Source organism: Telopea speciosissima, chromosome 1 (assembly GCF_018873765.1).
Source record: "Telopea speciosissima isolate NSW1024214 ecotype Mountain lineage chromosome 1, Tspe_v1, whole genome shotgun sequence".
Taxonomy (NCBI): domain Eukaryota; kingdom Viridiplantae; phylum Streptophyta; class Magnoliopsida; order Proteales; family Proteaceae; genus Telopea; species Telopea speciosissima.
The window spans coordinates 75,434,496-75,452,186 of NC_057916.1; the positions used below are offsets into that span (position 1 = coordinate 75,434,496).

The window sequence follows — 17,691 nt, forward strand, 5'->3', positions numbered from 1 at the left end:
GGAAAGGCCGAGAGTAAAAGTAAAACGGATTAAGGATTTAGGGCTAGGGATTTAGCTTTAGGTATTTCTTTTATTTTACAAGTTCACCCCCTAAAACGGTACGATACGGTATGGTTTAGGTACATACCGACTGTATTTTACTCAATACCAATACCGTACTGTACCGAGGTCGATACCGCTTTTTTGGTACCATACCGTACTGTTTTTGCAACGACACGATTTGGTACGGTTTTATGCACAGTTTCGGTTTCGGTTTTGGTTTTGGTATACGGTTTCAGTTTCGAATTGACACCCTTATTAATCAAGCTCGAACTGATGACTTTCACCACGTCAAGGTGACATTTTATCGCTGAGTTATATCCCTTCCCTACCCCCATTGAGAAATAGAACCGACTAATCCTAAGGCAAAGGGACTAGTCCTAAGCAAAGGGTTGAGAAACTCAATGTCACTATTCCTGAACAACTTGGAGCCGGACCTTCTTTTCGCACTATTAAGGATATGAAAATAATAGGAAAAATGGGATTTAATTGTCCACTGCTCCTATCGGAAATAGGATTGACTATGGATTCGAGCCATAGCAGATGGTTTCATAAAATTCGTATGATTTCCCAATCTAAATCGAGCATGTTTTACATGAAGAAGATTTTGCTCAGCATGTTCTATTTTATTGTGTAAACTAATGATTTCATTTTCTAATGCAATCTTTGAAGCCTCTAGTTTACAACCTGGCTCGTATAAGACATCAAAGCCTTTCTCAAGATCATTCTCATCTATTCTAAGAAAAGAAGCTAAACAAACAAGAAGCAAAACTATTTTTGTCCAGTTATTTAAGTCTGATTATCCAATTACAAACAACTACTTAGAAAGCAGAAACCATAGGATGATGTGAAAGAGAGCTGCTTCTTCAAACCTGCTCCTTATAGCCATAATATCTCTTAAAGGCTTTGGGGAGATAGACAGGCAATAAGAAACCAAACAGATTGAAGCACCATACTAGTAGATTAACCACTGCAAACCCTCTCCCAAAATAAACTCTTATCGCCGATCCAACCAATTCGCCGTTCACTATCTTCCCCATCTCAGCCCTCAACCAATGCGCAATCATGAAGATCCTCCTCGAATGGTAGAATACTGGAACAAATGCAAAGATTGAAATCGAGAAGACGGCATTGAAGGTAAAACCTTCCATAAAACCTTGACCGCATAGAAGGAAGATGTAGGGAGCGGCTGCTTTGATTCTTTCCTTGTCACCTTCCAAGATTCCATCGATGATGTAACCAATTGGGAGAATAAAACCAATCAAGGCTGTGATGGAAATGTAGAAACTCAGGAACTTATTGTTCTTGCCGAAGACTCAGGGTTTAGTGGAAGGATCCAGAATAGGGAAGGCTACCTTGGAGAGGAAGATCACGTAGATCAGGGAGAAGAGTGTGAATGCCACATCTTTAAAGCTTACAATTCCGCTTGCAGGGAAGACGACGATGATGGTAAGAGTATAGAATGTTCGGAACGACAGGAAACCTCTACGAGTGCTCTATTTTTGCGATTTCTGCTGTCCTCTTTTCCCGGACATGTTGACAAGTAGTGGGAGGGAGATTCAATTTTCAATTCGAATTGAGGTTATGATTGGTTTCCTTTTTCTGGTTTGATGGCAATTGGTTCTTCTCGGATTTGCTGGGATTGGGAGATTTCAGTGGAAGGAGGTTTAGGAAGAAGTGAAATTGATTTCTTGGGATTTTGGTCTTAATAACGACGATCTGAGTAGTTAATTGGGAGCTTTGTCCTCCCTCAAGAAGAAATAAGATTTGGACTGGGATTTGTATCTTCTTAGTGTTTAGCTTTTCCTCTCACAGTCATAAGAGTATAGTCCGGAGTTTTCAGACTGAGGAGAAGTGAGAGTCCCAAATGGTAGGAAGAAGCCGATGGAAAAAAAATAAAAGGGTTAAAGGTTTTTTGATGACCACACAATCAAGATGTGTTTGTGTGTTTGGTCTATAATTCACCACTAGAGTTGAAGATCGAAGTTGTCATAGATTTTCAAATTTATTTGAACCTAGTCCAGACTGGCTCTGTTGCACCCTTACTCCCTTAGCCTTAACAGGGTAATATACTCCAATGAGGGCTAAGGTGATGTTGCGTCAAGAAATTGCTCAGCGGTCCTTCGAGTGTCGTTACCTGCAAAAGACCCTGGGTGACAAAGGAGAACCGGTGTGGTTCCGGCCTAGGACTCTCCGATGCCAAAGTTAGATCTCTCTGAGTAAACAGATGAGTGAATTGTTAGAATTCAAGATGGGTGATGAGATAGCATACCTTCCTTTTTACAGTAGGGGGTGGCGGTGTGGAGAGTCCCAGTTGGTTTGTGATATCTTTGATAGCTGATAGAGTCCCTGAATGGCAGGGCTTGCTCTAGATAGGTTCTCTTCCGGATAAATGTTGTATCCTGATGGACTTGGTGTCTTGGACGGACAGACTGTGGATAGGTTCTGGGTGTTTGAGTCCGTTGTGGATACGTTGACTGCTAGGCGGTGGCCTAGAGTCCTGGAGGTAGTGCACATCTTGTAGTTGGAGGCGGCGGTGGTACTCTGGTCTTGTCCACTGCCGTGTTTCAGCGCACGTCTGTCCATGTGCTCGGGGTCGGTGCCAAAGGGGGAGCTCATCCAAGGGGGAGCTCATCCAAGGGGCAGCTCATCCAAATGGAAGACCTCATCCAAAGGGGAGCTCATCCAAATGGAAGAGCTCGCCCAAGAGGGTGTTCACCTTGCCATGTGTAGCCTCGCCACGTGGCGGTCTCCGATTGGTCAGCTTTATTTGGGGTTCATCATTTGCCCCCCACTCTCTTGGAGTGGAACGCTCAAGAGAGTACTTCCTAAGCTTGTGTGCCCCTCAAGGGGTTCTCGACGAATAATCTTCCCTTTAGGGTCCTACTTGTAAATTATTTGACGAGGGAGAGGTTGGGGGTTCAAACCTCTCCTCTCTCCCTTTTTTTTTTTTTTTTTTTTTTTTTTTTTCCTGCTCTTGCCTTCTTCTTTCTTCTCACTTTTTCTCTTCTCTTGCTTTTATCTTCTTCTCTCTCTTGCTTTTTCACTCCTTTGATGTGGATGTAGCACTTATGTGATCTTTGTGGCTTCAATGAGTTTCAACCCCTGGTGGTCTATAGTCCTTAGGGGTGCCACGTCTTAGTGGTCAGCGGACCTTGTTAACCAACGGGCCTTCGTGGCATTGTGCCTTGGTGGTCTACGGACCTTGGTGGCATTATGCCTTTGTGGTCAACGGACCTTGGTGGCATTACACCTTGGTGGTCAACGGACCTTGGTGGCCAGCGGGCCTTGGTGTGTGGTGGCATTGCGCCTTAGTACTCGATCCTTGGTATTTGAACCATCTTGAACTTCTCTGACTCTGTCTCTAAACCTCGAAATCGCCTTAGATATAACGTCTCGTACTTCCCTCTTTTTTTCATTTTTTTTTGGGGACTCGAATTGGTATTTAGCCACAAAGACATCTTTGCTCGACCTCGGACTTCGATCCTCGAACCTCGAACCTCGAATCTCGAACCTATGCGAACTCTAACCCTGGACCTCAGACCTCGGGACCTCAGACCTCGATCCTCGTTCATGCCCAGCTTACGGGCATGATGGTTTCGAACCTCGAGCCATGTCTATGTCCATGGCCTGTCCTCTACGACCCTTAGCCGTAGAATTTTTATTTTTTTTTGTCGAATTGGTCTTCGGCCATAGACACGTCCTTACATTGACCTCGACCCCTCGCGAGCTTCGACCTCGAACTTTGGACCTCGAACCTCAAACCTCGTCCATGCCCGTAGGCTTCGATCCGCGCCTGTTTGGATTTCCTCAATCCACTCCTACTTGGTAAGCATACGCATGTATATATATATATTATTTTATTATTATTATTATTATTTTTTTTTAATGTTCACTCTCTTTCTTCTCTCCCTTCTCTCTCCAAGGGTCGACGCCCCTAGTCCTCTGGGCGTGGACCTTGGTTCTTTTTTTTTAATCACTCTCTTTCTTCTCTCCCTTCTCTCTCCAAGGGTCGACGCTCCTGGTCTTTTGAGCGTGGACCTTGGTTCTCTTTTTTTTTGTTTTTTTTTTTTTGTTTTGATCACTCTCTTTCTTCTCTCCCTTCTCTCTCCTTGTTCCTCGCCCAAGGGTCAACGCCCATGGCCTTTGGCTGTGGCCCTTTTTGTTTTTGTTTTTGTTTTTTTTTTTCTTTGCTCTCCTTGCCTAAGGGGTTGACGCCCATAGGCCGTGGTCTCTTGGCCGTGGCCTCTTGACCCTCCTTTTTTTCTTAAGAGTCGACGCCCATTGATGGCACCCTCATTCGATCCACTCCCATTGACGCTCCTTCGATCAACGTCTTGTGACGCCCATTCAATCCTGGTTCGTGCCCTTAGATGCCCATTTGATCCGCGCCTGGCGATGCTCATTGATCGATGCCTGTCTTCTCTGGTATAGAAAATATTCGCTCTCCCTTGGTCTTTGGCCATAGACACATCTTTACTCGAACCTTGACCTTGACTCCTCACAAACTTTGACCTCGGACCTCGAAACTCGTCCTTGGATCTCGACCTTGAACCTCGAATCGTACCCATGCCCATGACGTCTAGCGAATCTGACTCCGCCACTGTTGTAGTTGGGTCCATGGATGGGCCCTCTTCAAGGTCATCTTCTTTTGTGGTCACTCTCCCCCCATTGCCTCCTCCCAGACCTACTTCTAGTGACGGGGAGGATGTCGTTGATAGTCCTAACCCAGAGGGTAGTCCTTCTAGAGATGATGCTGGGGTGGCACCCCTTCTGAGATTTTCCTTCGCGCCCCTGGGGAGTTGATCGTCCCTTCTCCCAATGAGGTTTCCTTCTCCTATAGCCAGCTTTCCTTCTGGATTTGTGTGGTTAGATCTGCGTTCCTTTGTGTATTGCTCTTCGTCACTTGTTTATGGCCAATTGGCTTTGGTAGTTGTTCAACCCTGATGGCCTTGCGCCTTGATAGTTCTCAGTCTTTGTTGGTCTGCGGACCTTGGAGGCAATGTGCCTTGGCGGTCTACGGACCTTGATGGCATTGTGCCTTAGTGGTCTACGGAACTTGGTGGCACCATGCCTTGGTGGTCCACAGACCTTGGTGGCATTTGAGCCTTGGTGGTCCACGGACCTTGGTGGCATTGTACCTTAGTGGTCTGCGGACAGTGGCGGCATTATGCCTTGGTGGCATTGAGCCTTGGTGGTCCATGGACCTTGGTGTGGTGGAAGCGATCCGATTGATGGGTAGGAGTAGACGAGTATATCCCAATATAAAATTTCAAATTATCCTTGAAAACTATAATTGTAATGTGACTTACCGTGTACTGTGGCTGACGGTTAACTATGCTGCTGCTACTGCTGCTCCTCTTACTGGTAGTACTTCTATAGGTATTCCGTGTTCCGGGTACGGTCTACCTTCTTGCCCCCCGGAGTTTCCAAGCGGTATGTCCCTGGACGTACCTGCTTGAAAACTATGTAAGGTCCTTCCCAGTTTGCTGATAGCTTTCCTTCCTTCCTTGGCTGTGATGCACTTGCTTTCCTCAGGACTAGGTCTCCCTGGTGGAATAGCCTCTCTTACTCTGGCATTGTAGTACTTGGTTGTTCGCTGCTGATATGCCACATTCCTCAGCAATGCCTTCTCACGTCTCTCATCCAGGAAGTCCAGGTTTGCTCGCAGTCCATCTGTGTATGTTCTCTCATTGAAGTGCAGTACTCTGTGAGTCATGGCTAGGACCTCTACTGGTGTCAATGCTTCTGTGCCATATGCTAAGCGGAATGGGCTCTCCCCTGTGGGTGTCCTTACTGTGGTGCAATATGCCCCCAGAACACTCAGTAGTTCCTCGACCCACTTCCCTTTGGCTCCTTCTAACCTTTTCTTTATCCCATCCAGCAATGTTCTGTTGGTCACCTCCACCTGACCGTTGGCATGTGGGTAGGCTATCGATACAGGCCGATAGTCAATGTTGTAGCTCTGACAAAAGGCTCTGAACTTGGGGTTGTTGAACTGCAACCATTGTCAGAGACTATGATCTTGGGCACGCCGAACCTGTAGATGATGTCGTCACGGATGAACTTCTCCATTTTATTCTCTGTGATCTTGGCTAATGGCTTGGCTTCCACCCACTTGGTAAAATAGTCTATGGCAACCACCAGGTACTTACGGTTACCTGATGCTGCTGTGAAATCCCCCAAGATGTCTACCCCCCACATGGCAAAGGGAATGGGGTTGAGGATCGATGTTAGCTTAGTGGCGGACAGATGGGGTACTGGGGCGAACAATTGACATTGCTCGTAAGCTTTAACATACTGGATGGCCTCCTCTTGCATTCTTCGCCAGTAGAGTCCCTGACGGAGGATTTTGTAGGCTAGAGCTCTTCCTCCCATGTGGCTTCCGCATATTCCCTCGTGTACCTCTGCCAGGGTATACTGTGCCCCTTTGGGTCCTAGGCACCAAAGCAGTGATGCTGTGGCCCCCCTCTTGTATAGTACTCCATCTAGGACGGTGTACTTTACAGCTCTCATCCTTAACTTTTTTGCCTTAATCTTGTCTTCTGGTAGGATGTCGTTTTATAGGTAGTTGAGTATATGGTCCATCCAACTAGGTCCATCCTCGACCTCAGTAACCTGGTTTTCCTGATATGTTGGCCCATGTAGTATTTCAACGTACACTGGCTAGGTTTCTGAGTTCATCATTGGCCTAGCCTAGACAACGCATCGGCGGTGGCATTCTCGATCCTGGGAACCCGAACCATCTTGAACTCCCCGATCAATTCTCGAGCACGAGCTAGGTATGATGCCATGCATTCATCCTTTACTTCATACTCTCTGTTCACCTGGTTCACTACCAGATGGGAGTCACTCCGGATGGATAGGTGTGTGACTTGAATGGCTTTAGCTACCCGGAGCCCGGCCAGCAATGCTTCGCACTCTGCTTCATTGTTGGATGCTGGGAAGGTGAATCGGAAGGCATACTGTGTTTGGAATGGTTCAGGGCTGGTAAGCATGAAACCAGCTTCGCTTCCCATGGCGTTACTCGAACCATCCACGAACATCCCCCACGATCCTCGATCATGCTCCTCTGGTTCCTCTGCTTCTGGCTCATTTTCAGGTAGGGTGCATTCAACGACGAAGTCTGCCAGGGCTTGGCCTTTGATGGCCGTCCTGGGTTGGAACCAAGTTCTAGTTACAAATAGAAAGAGACTAAGCTCCTAAGCCCAAGCCCATTCTAGTTCTTATGCTTATTAATGGTCATGCATAGGCATGAATTATTCGGATAGTAACTTACCCCCAGTGATCGCTAAGTGGATAAGGGCGATTCAGGTGCGGGCCCCGCAGATCCCTATCATAAGGGAATTCCAAGAATATGCTTTCATCGACGATTTTCCCCCTGTCTCTGATGGTGGATCTTTCCTCGAGGACTTTCCCTGTTTCGCGGTCGACAATCTTGTGTGATGGCTTCAGTATTATGACCCACAGTTCACGAGCGTACTCCACTCCTAGTTCTACACAAAAGGTTCAAACTAAATCGGTGGTCGAATCGCATTTCAAATCGGGTTTTGGGCACGGATTTAACACCAATGGCTCATGAACCTTGACCCGTCTCAAACTCATACCTGGAATGACATGATCAAAGCGTTCAACCACCAGTACTCTTATAACACTGATGTTAAGCTGACTCGTCGGGATCTCGAGACAACAAAGCAAGAGCCCAATGAGACCTTCACAGCTTACTTGATAAGGTTCCGCAATAAAGCATCACTGATGGCAAATCGCCCCACTGAGCGAGAACAAGTGGCAATGGTCATCAGAGGATCATAACCCCACCTCAAGAAGTATTTGTTTCCACAGCCGTTGACTTCATTCAACTCATTGATAATTGCTGGGCAACAAATTGAGGATGAATTATCCCATGGGTCGCTTCCAGAGATGGATCGTTATGCCCCTAGTTCAAGTGGGGGCAAGAAGAACTTCCCAAAGAGGGCCCCCGAGGTGAACCTTGTGCTTCCTACTCCAGTCATGTCTCTATCATCAACTTCACCTCCCACCGCTTATACACAGAGGGCGGCTCCACCAAAGAAGCCACCGAGAGAATTCACAGATCTTGGAATGCCATTAAGTCACGTCTTCACCAAACTACTCAATGTAGGTCGATTGCGGAAGAGAGCCTCGATTTGTCCCTCGGCCTCCACCACGTTGGTATAAACCTGAAAAGTATTGTGTGCACCACACACAACATGGGCACTCTCATCGATGATTGTTTGATCCTTCGGCACAAGATACAAGACCTTTTGGAAGTTGGAACATTTAAATTGCATCCCAAACAACAGCAGCCTAATGTGATGACCAATCCCCTCCCGACACATCCAAATTGAGGGAATCAGAATCGCCCGAAGGCATTAAACTGCGATCATTTAATTGATGAGAATAGTCTTGCTGGCTGACTTAAAATGATTCCAGGCTCCCAGCCCCGGCTAGAAGGGCACCTTTTGGTTATTGCACATTTTGAGATGGCAAATAACACTATGACACTACTGCACGGAGACGGAGAATGCACACTGAAGATGTTACCGGGTCCGGATATAAGTCCCTTAGGTCTTTAGATTCTCCTTTTGTCGAGTCTCCTTCTGTAAATGCCTCTTGATGTGCTTATTTCATCAGTTATCAATAAATTATTTCTTTTCTACATAAACATTCTTCTCTACTCTTTGCTTTCCCTCAATGTTGAAGATGATCTTCGTGATGATAAAAATGAAAAGAAAAAAATGGTGTCGAAGTATTGACAATAAAAGTTCTTGAGCTTTACAAACATTTGATCCCCTTCAAATGAGCACGGAGCTTAGAAGGAGATTTCACTTCATTGAACCTGTTAAGGGAGGCCATCCTTGACCGCTAGCTATGCCAAATAAATCCTAAAACATTGGAATCCACTAGTTACCACTTTGGGCCTCATCCTGCTCATTTGGAACCTATTTTAGCTTACCCTCTAACCCATCACCAAAGTACTCTTGATATACTTAGTCCTAACCGCTCCCAGGGTCTAATTGGAAACATTGTCATATCAAAGTTTGACGTTGCCGGGAGCAATAAAGGGAAAAGGAGAGTCCCCGAGATTTAGATTGTAAAAAGAAAAAGCTTATTCCAGAGAAGATTCAAGAACCCAAGCTAGTGACAAAGAAAAAAATGAGTTAAAGAAGAAAAAAAACTGTGATGACAATCCAAAAAAAAAAAGGAACAAAAAAAATTCAAAAAAAAAAAAAGCAAGAAAAAAAAAATCAAAAAGTCAAGGGAATGCATTAGTCTGAGCAAGGTTGAGAAAATCTTACGAGTAACCGGGGGCAAAATTGTCATATTTCTCGGTCTAACTTTTGAGGAACAAAATTGTAAAACCTCTTAGTCAAACCTTTGAGATGAGAAATTGCCAAACCTTTGAGGGTGGAATTGCCAAGCTTTCAATTAACCTTTTGAGGCAAAAATTACTGAATTTTGGTTGGATCCTGGGGGCATATTTGAGCATTTGCTATCTCTTAGAACCCATGTCCTAAACCCCCTTACAACCTAATAAGTCCTTCTAGGCTAAACGCGGTGAGATCTTCGTCGATGGCTCTTAGCTCACCCAGCTATGATGGAACTTAATTATCAAGGTTTTGACACCACAAAAGCATGAACTACGTTTGACCTGATTCCTGACTTGGGATACATAGGCAGCTTTCTAGCTCGGTCACACCACCCATCACATCTTTCCATCAAACTTCATTTTCTTACCATCATCAAGATAGAACTACGGTTCAACCTGATTCCTCAAAGGGAGGATATGTAGGCGGCCTAAAAAAAAAATAATAACAAAATAAGAAAAAATCATAAAAAAAAAGAGTCATCACTCATATCATCTCTATCATTCTGCTTTCTTCCATTCCCAAAGTTTGAATCTCTTTCGATCTTAATCTGTCAGATTTTCAAACCCTTTTCTCACCTTAATGTTCATCCACTGTGCACTTCCTGATCTCACTAATAAAGTCATCATTCTCCAATCATTCTTCATGAAATTTGCCAACCTGGCCATCAACTTCATCATCACCTCTGGCTAAGATAAGTCTTTTATCTCAATCGAAACATCCCACCTTGTAATCTTCTATTGTTATCTGGATCCAGTGGCATGATTACACTATTGAAGACTCTGTCAGTTATTTCTAGTCTGACATGATACACTGCAGAGTCCAAGTAAAAAAAAAAAAAAAAAGGAAGAAGAGAAAAGAAAAAGAGATTCTCTGTTTCTCTTGGATTAAAAGGTAGTCCACTTATACAAATTCAACTGGCAAGCTATCATTGGATGATTCTATAATAGCTGAGTCAGAGGTCAAGCCAAGTCTAGGGACAAGAGAAGATTTGACTTCAAGAGTCACAAGCATAGACACAAAGTAACATGCATCAATGAACATGTCATGTCAACACAGAAGACCAGGGGGCATCAAGAAAGGGTGGTCTATGATTTGGGAAGGTGTTCATACAGATGATGAAACACATCTATCAATCCATTAGAAAAAAAAAAAAAACATCAATCTCAGCCATCCGAAGAGCACCACCAACTCACTATACAATCAAACCATCCAAAAACCATTACCACAATCCATCATCACTGTCACCACTATCTTCATCTGAACTTGGACTCTCTCATTTGCATGAACATAGCGTTAGGATTGTGCGCATGAATAAATGTTGCGAATTGCATGCTTTTGTTTTGCAGGGAATAAATCACCAAAGTTCGCAAGCTCCTTCAATTAATAGCTTTGAGACCATACAAGTCAGACTCATAAATTCGAATTTGTCGATAGAATGCATTTTCATTCAACATCGAATTTACCGATAGTGTGCATTTTCACCCAACATTCGAATTTGCCAATTGAGTGCATTTTCATTCAACATCGAATTTACCGATAGAGTGTATTTTCACCCAACATCGAATTTGTCGATAGAGTGCATTTTCACCCGACATCGAATTTACCGATCGAGTGCATTTTCACCCAACATCGAATTTGCCGATAGAGTGCATTTTCATTCAACATCGAATTTGCCAATTGAGTGCATTTTCAACCTTCGTGTTGTCTTCTAGTCTAATCTGCCAAGGAGTGCCGATACTAGCTGCACACATTTTTTCCAAATAAGTGTATTTCTCCCCCTAGTGAGTCACTATTTTGTATTACTATTGGAAACCATCAAACCAACATCCACTGTCATTGCTGTTTGTCATAGTGTTATTAGTCTATTGCATCCATGTATCTCTTGCAGGTGTACCGTCTTGTTTATGTCGATTGTCAGCCGATGGAGAGCCCCGTCATACTATATTAGTCACAATGCACTGTAAGCTTTACCTGTTTTCGTTATAGCTAATCGTATGATAAATTACTTTGATTTCATTGAATTTCATTGTACACCGTACTTCATCGATGGTTTCAAATTCCCACATTCATGAGCAAGATGTGGGAAGCTTTCGTTTTTGCTCTCCTTGTGTCAAAATTTGAGTCATTACTTTGACTTTTGTACACTGCGTGCCCTCAAACGCATACCTTCCCCTTTCTTGCCCTTTTCGATTCTACAATTGGAATGGGTTTTCCATCTTTTTCTTCTTCTTCTAGCCCCTTTCTCTTCTTCAATTCGTATTTCTTCTCCCATTTGAAGCCTGAAACCATCGTGACCAAGACCCCAGTTTTCACCATCATCTACATCCTCCCCCCTCTTCATCTTCATTGAACAAAACCCCCAAATCCTGATCCCCTTTTTTTCATCAATTTATTAACCTATTTCAAAACCCTCCACCTCACAACACCACAAATCCCATCATTGCTTTGACCATTCCCTCCACCGACCGAATCCCCTTTTCTCTCCATTAAAACCCAATTTTGGATGACGATGTTCAACAAACCCAGAAAGCAGAGGAGCCACTGGAAAGGGGTTTTGAAATGCCACCAGAACCAACGGATGTCGCATATCTCAGAGGCGGTGGAGAGGAGGATCCCGACGAAGATGATGACGGAGAGAACGAACATGGCGAGGCTGTGGATTACAGGGATGGGGCCAAGAGGCCCCGGACGGTGGCTACGGCGGAAGAGAGCCAAGAAGAGGTGGAGGAAGACGGAGAAGGTGAAGTAGGCAGCTATGGAGGAGAATAGGGAAGACGATCTTTGTGAGAGTTTTGTGAGAGTTTTGGTAGAGTGAAGGTTGGTCCCTAATTTTATCCGGCACACTTTTGGTAGATTTGTGCTGAGCAATGCAGAAAGTCTTCTGGAGAGTAGAAATAATGATTTATCTACCAAAGAACAATTTATACAGAACAGTGATTATCAAGCACTTTTCTAGTGTTGTTGTGTTTCTCAGCATAAAAAAACACCAGAAACTAATTCTGGGAAGGTTATTAAGCGGTGCCGAAATCTCTTTTCCATTTATTTTTTTCCCCTCCAATTCTTTCTGAAGTTTCAATCTGGATCTCTTACCCCACAAATCAACAGGACCTAAACGAACTAAATGGAAACAATTTTCTTCATCGACAAATCAATAAGAACAACTATACCAGATGTAGATCTGTGGAAGGCAAATGAATACGAGACACTGAAAGAATTTAGAAGATACCCAAAATCTAAAACCTTCAAATAAACACGTAGGATCAGATACCCACAATCAAAATGCACCAAATAATTATAAACTAAACTACAACTATGGAACAGAGAAAGGGAAAAAGAGAGATTGATTCATTTGTGGGTTTTTTTTTTTGGTCCTTGGTTTGATGGGTTTTATATATGATGAGGTAAGATGTAACATTGCTCTCTACATTGGCATCGGCAGAAGAAATCAGACAAAAAGGAGATGACTGGGAGGGTGGAGGGTGTGGGTGTGGGTTGGAATGTTGGTATCGAACAACTGAATGGGGCACCTATTTCTTACTTCCCATTCAATATGCCTCCCAAACTGAAAATTTTCAAGTTCAGTCAAAGAACATGGATCCCTACAACTCATCACTCTGCTCGTTTACACATTTATGTATTCAATAAAAGATACAAAAGATAAAAAAGTTCAGGTATTAATTAATTATTGACATTTGATGCATCATAAACTTTATTCTATCAAGGTGAGTGGTATCTTTCTCTCGAATGATTTGATCGATAGGGTTTTGAAAAGGGTTAGATCAGCTATGGGAATCCTTTGCAAGCTTTGGAATTCTTCAATTACACAGGAAAGAAAGAGGGGTTTTTTCCCACACTCCCTTCTCTTATGATACTATGCTTTATATCTTGGGAAGAAGCCTCAAATTTGATAAAGTTTGGGAGCTTCTGATCAAAATGCGTTGGGAAGATCAATCTTTGATTACAACCAGTACTGTTTAGATTGTTCTTAGCCCGAATCGCTAAGGTTTGCAGACCAAACGCCCTGTGGTTTCGGAGGCCGAGGAATTGAGAAAAACGAGTGGTGTGGAGCTGGCGACGACGATCTTCGAAGACGGCGAGCACAGAGAGGTGTTTAAGCAGGGAAGCTGTCTGGTCAGTGGTTTGAGTAGTGGAGAAGCCGTGAAAGCCATGAACTGGGTGTTGCAGATTAGTCCCCTTCCCTGTTCTTGCTTGTTCCGCCTCCAGACCAACGAAGACGATGAAGAGAGGGGGTAATTTGGGGTCTTACCTTTAAGGGCATTATGGAAAGTTCACCCTTTGGTAAGGGTATTTTCATCATTATAAAAGAGTTAACAAACACTTAACTGCAGATACTAACGGAGTGGACTAAATTGAAATAAATTCATAAAAATAGGGGGTGTTTGTGATATTTTGACCAAATTTGGTAAGTTTATGAGATATTGGATACTTTTAGGGGGTGTTCGTGAAATTTTCCCAAAAATATTTGATTTTCACCGGTGAAAAAATTCGACAACGGCCAAAACGTACGGTTTTGCCAAAAATCCGGTAAAAAATCCCTATTTTCGTCGTAAAAAACCTCGATTAATGTTCTTAAACTGACAATCAATCGGTCCTAGGTTTGTATGGTCGGCTCTGATGTCACTTGTTAGAAAAGCAAGGGTTTTGTCAAACCTGAATCCGTTCCCATACAGATATCTATAACACGATTGAATCTAAAACAGTAAGGAAACAAAGTGTACTTGGCACTCACGTGTGCTGATGAATAACAGATAAGAACGCACACAATAGTAGCAATGATCCGTCAGAGAATAAATGCAAGTCCTCGAATAATCTCGGATATCCGCGATGGGGATCTTCTACAGTCTTCTAGACTCTCCCACATCTCTCTTCCTTGTGGAGAAAAGAGAAAAGAGAATAGTGACTGCAGGGACCCCTCATCATTAGTATTTATAATACTCCCCAAACCCTAACCCACTTCCACAATGGGCCAGGCCGGTCCGGTCCATCTCAATAAATAGTAGCAAGCCACGTCAGCCCTTATATTTCTTGATCCCCATCAATGATCGACCCGATAATTAATTAAGTCCACTCATCGTAATTTGGAAAATTCCTAACAGAGTAGCCCTATTTTATGAATTCTAGAATGGTGGACATTGAAATTATGTTTGAGAGTGATATCGAGGAAGACAAGGAAGAAGAAACCACACACGAAGACTGTGATGGTGGCGAAGAGAATGAAATTTCAAGAAGAATTGAAGAACCTAGACATAATACGTAGAATTTATAGATGCCAGAACCTGAAGACGAAAACGATCTCGAAACACTATGGGAACATCAGTCATCAAGGTCAAGGAGACCTTGAGCTCCACCGGAGGCAAGTCAGAAACGAGAGAGATAGTTTGGGTGGTTGATTTTGAGAAGATGGGTTGTGCTCAATTACGATTTAACCCTTTAATATGAAATATCATTTAAAATCTTGATTTCACTTTGATTTATTTTCAAATTTCCATAGCAAATGTGATTCTACTTAATTATCCTTGTAAATTATTCCTACTGTATCCTTTATTGTAGTTTTAAGAGGATAATTAGTGTCTTGTTATGTTTGCATAAATAACAGACTCTTGTTACATTAATAATTCCCCAAAAAGAAAATTAATGTTGGTTCATTGTAACCTCAAACCCATACCTAGAACTATAAACTAACTGAAAATATGAAAGACACATTTACCTACGAGTATGCCATCGTCATTCGTCAAGATGCTGGGTGGCATTTAAGTAATTTAAGTGAAAGAACAAGCCTAATTAGATAAAAATTGTAATTCGGAACCCAATCTCTGTCGCCTCGCGAAATTCCTTCTTATAATCTCCGCCCATGACACTCACATTTCTACTATATCTCTTCTCTATTTTGATTACGGTTCTCAGTGAACCTGCAACTGCGATTCTCTAATCACAGCAATTGATGACGGGCATTGTCATAGAGGAAGACGATGGTCTGGCAAGAGAAAGTGATGGAATCAAGAGATGTGTTTCGTTCGCTTCAACGGTGCTTAGTCCTTTTCTATCTGTATCATTTATTAACAATTAGGGCAAAAACTCTCTGAATCCTCAATTTGTTCACTCCTTTTTTAATCCCCTTTTTTTTTTTTTTTTTTCAAAATTCTTAGTTATCCTCATTCCGATATGTGAATTTGGTTCGATCTTTAAAACCCTGACTTGGTTTCGCTCTGCCGTCTTTGCTTTTGAACAATCAATCTCTCTTTAGTTCTCTCTGTATCTGTTTTAAAGCCTATGGGAGTTCTTGCTCTGATCCATATGTTGGGTTTCTCCCCCTCCTAATGCTTTTTACCTAAACTTTGATGGCGGGTCTGTGGAAACACTGTGTGGATACTATTCTTGACGCCTGATGGCGGTTCGCCCTACTCACAAATGGCTGAACTGCATATGAAATGGTCGTTTGAAAGTTAAGTCTCACTAATATGAGTGGGAATGTTTTGTCTTTTGGGGGATGTGTAGACCAACATAGGAAAACTGTCCGGTGTTTTGGAGAGTTCCCATTATTGTAATCGCTTATCGAGGATGGGTGGCCGTTGTCCTTTTTCTTGTTGTTTTATTTTATGGCTGAGCATGCTTTCTACTTGCACTTCTGTCAAATCTGGGAAAAAGTGGTCTGAAAGTACGCTGGTCTTTAGAGAATATCAAAATCTTATTATAGGTGGTAATCCCGGGCTAGTTCAAATTTTTTTACCAGTTCTGCTTGATAGGTTATTCTGGTCTGGGCTTCCTTGTTAGCTTGTTGTCAGGAACAATTTATGGCACTGATGTCATGAAGCTTGTTGCCTTCAAGTGGTAGAATAGTCAAAAGTGCACTCTTCAACGGCTTTTTTCCCCCCTATCTAATTACGTAATACTTGTTATCTTTTATTACTTCATTCTGAATATCTGAAGTCTTGACTTTACATACTTTAAATAATTTGATGATTTAATTTACAGGTTGATGATTGTAAGACTGTTCGTTTTCGAGAACTATTGAAACCAGAGGAGGATGTTTTTTGTCTGATGGTGTAAGTATTAGTGAATATTTCTTTTGCTTTTACTGTTATTTCTAACTGTTAGAGCACTTGTTTTAGTATAAAATTCTTTCTCATTCATTCCCTTTTTTCGTTGTGAAATTGCTAGGTCAAAGCTTGACACTTATGATGATATTGTCACAAAAATTGTTTGCAAACTTGAAGGTTCGGTTGATCCATCCGACATTTATCTCCCATTCTCTGAATGTTATCGTAAACTGCCATATTTCCCATCAGTTTTGCACCGCGATGAGGTAGGTCATCAACCTGGAACCGGATTTTTTTTTTTTTTTTTTGGGTTTTCACGTCCTTGTATTTCTATAACCCTTGAATGGTTCAATTCTCAATTGGAATTATTTTTCGACAGATTCCGGATATCTGGTATTATGAAGATCATAGTGTACTTAAGGATGAGGTGAGTGTACAGATCTCAATGGTCATCTGCGTGGTCCTTGTTTCCTCTGACATTTTGTTTGTTGCCTTTTCCTCTCTAGTCTTTTGAGGGGTTTACATGCTATCATTTTTCTGTACTGCTAGGTCCTTTCTTATTGGGATAAATGGTGCTTTTTTATTTATTGGTTTAGATAATTCTTCAGTCGGCATTTTTTTTGTTGGATAAGATTGTCTACAATCAGTTATGATTCTATCCTACTTGGATTTGCTCAGAGTGTAAAAAAATTATGTAAATGCTTATAGATCTTCCCAACGATTTGAAGTAATATCGATTCAGTTTTTTTCTGAATCTGGGCTGTTATGCATTCAGTAGTGTAGTCTTTGGATTCCAAGTGAAAACTAAGATGGATTCCTTAGTAGAAGACCGGATTCTCTTCACGGTTTTGGTGGATTCCTGCCCTGTTCTATCAGTGCTTCTATTGTCTATTAGATCTAGCTTCATATTCTGTTCATTTCGACAAATTCCAGACATCTGGTATTATGAAGAATTGAATATCCCTCTGCCAGAATTGGAAGGTTTGCGAAAGTGCTGCAGACATATCAGGAACTCAAATTCCACTAGTTGTTTTTCAACATAATGATGTTATCTTGGTTACATTACGATGCTCTTGAAGAACCACCCCAGTAGTTCAAATTTGGCAATTACAAGACATAGTACAGGAAGTCATCATCATATAAAACCTGCTTGTGCATACCACCAAACAACTTTTACTGTTTAACATCATGACCAATAGAATTTT

At 42.4% G+C, this 17,691-nt stretch overlaps 1 long non-coding RNA gene across 1 annotated transcript; it reads left to right on the forward strand.

Moving 5' to 3' along the window:
- The first annotated feature begins 1,492 nt into the window (after window positions 1-1,492).
- LOC122657008 lies at window positions 1,493-16,022 on the forward strand. Its single transcript, XR_006332202.1, has 3 exons — window positions 1,493-1,503; window positions 9,337-9,340; window positions 15,898-16,022. It is a non-coding gene; the product is annotated as an uncharacterized LOC122657008 (long non-coding RNA).
- The last annotated feature ends 1,669 nt before the right edge of the window (window positions 16,023-17,691 follow it).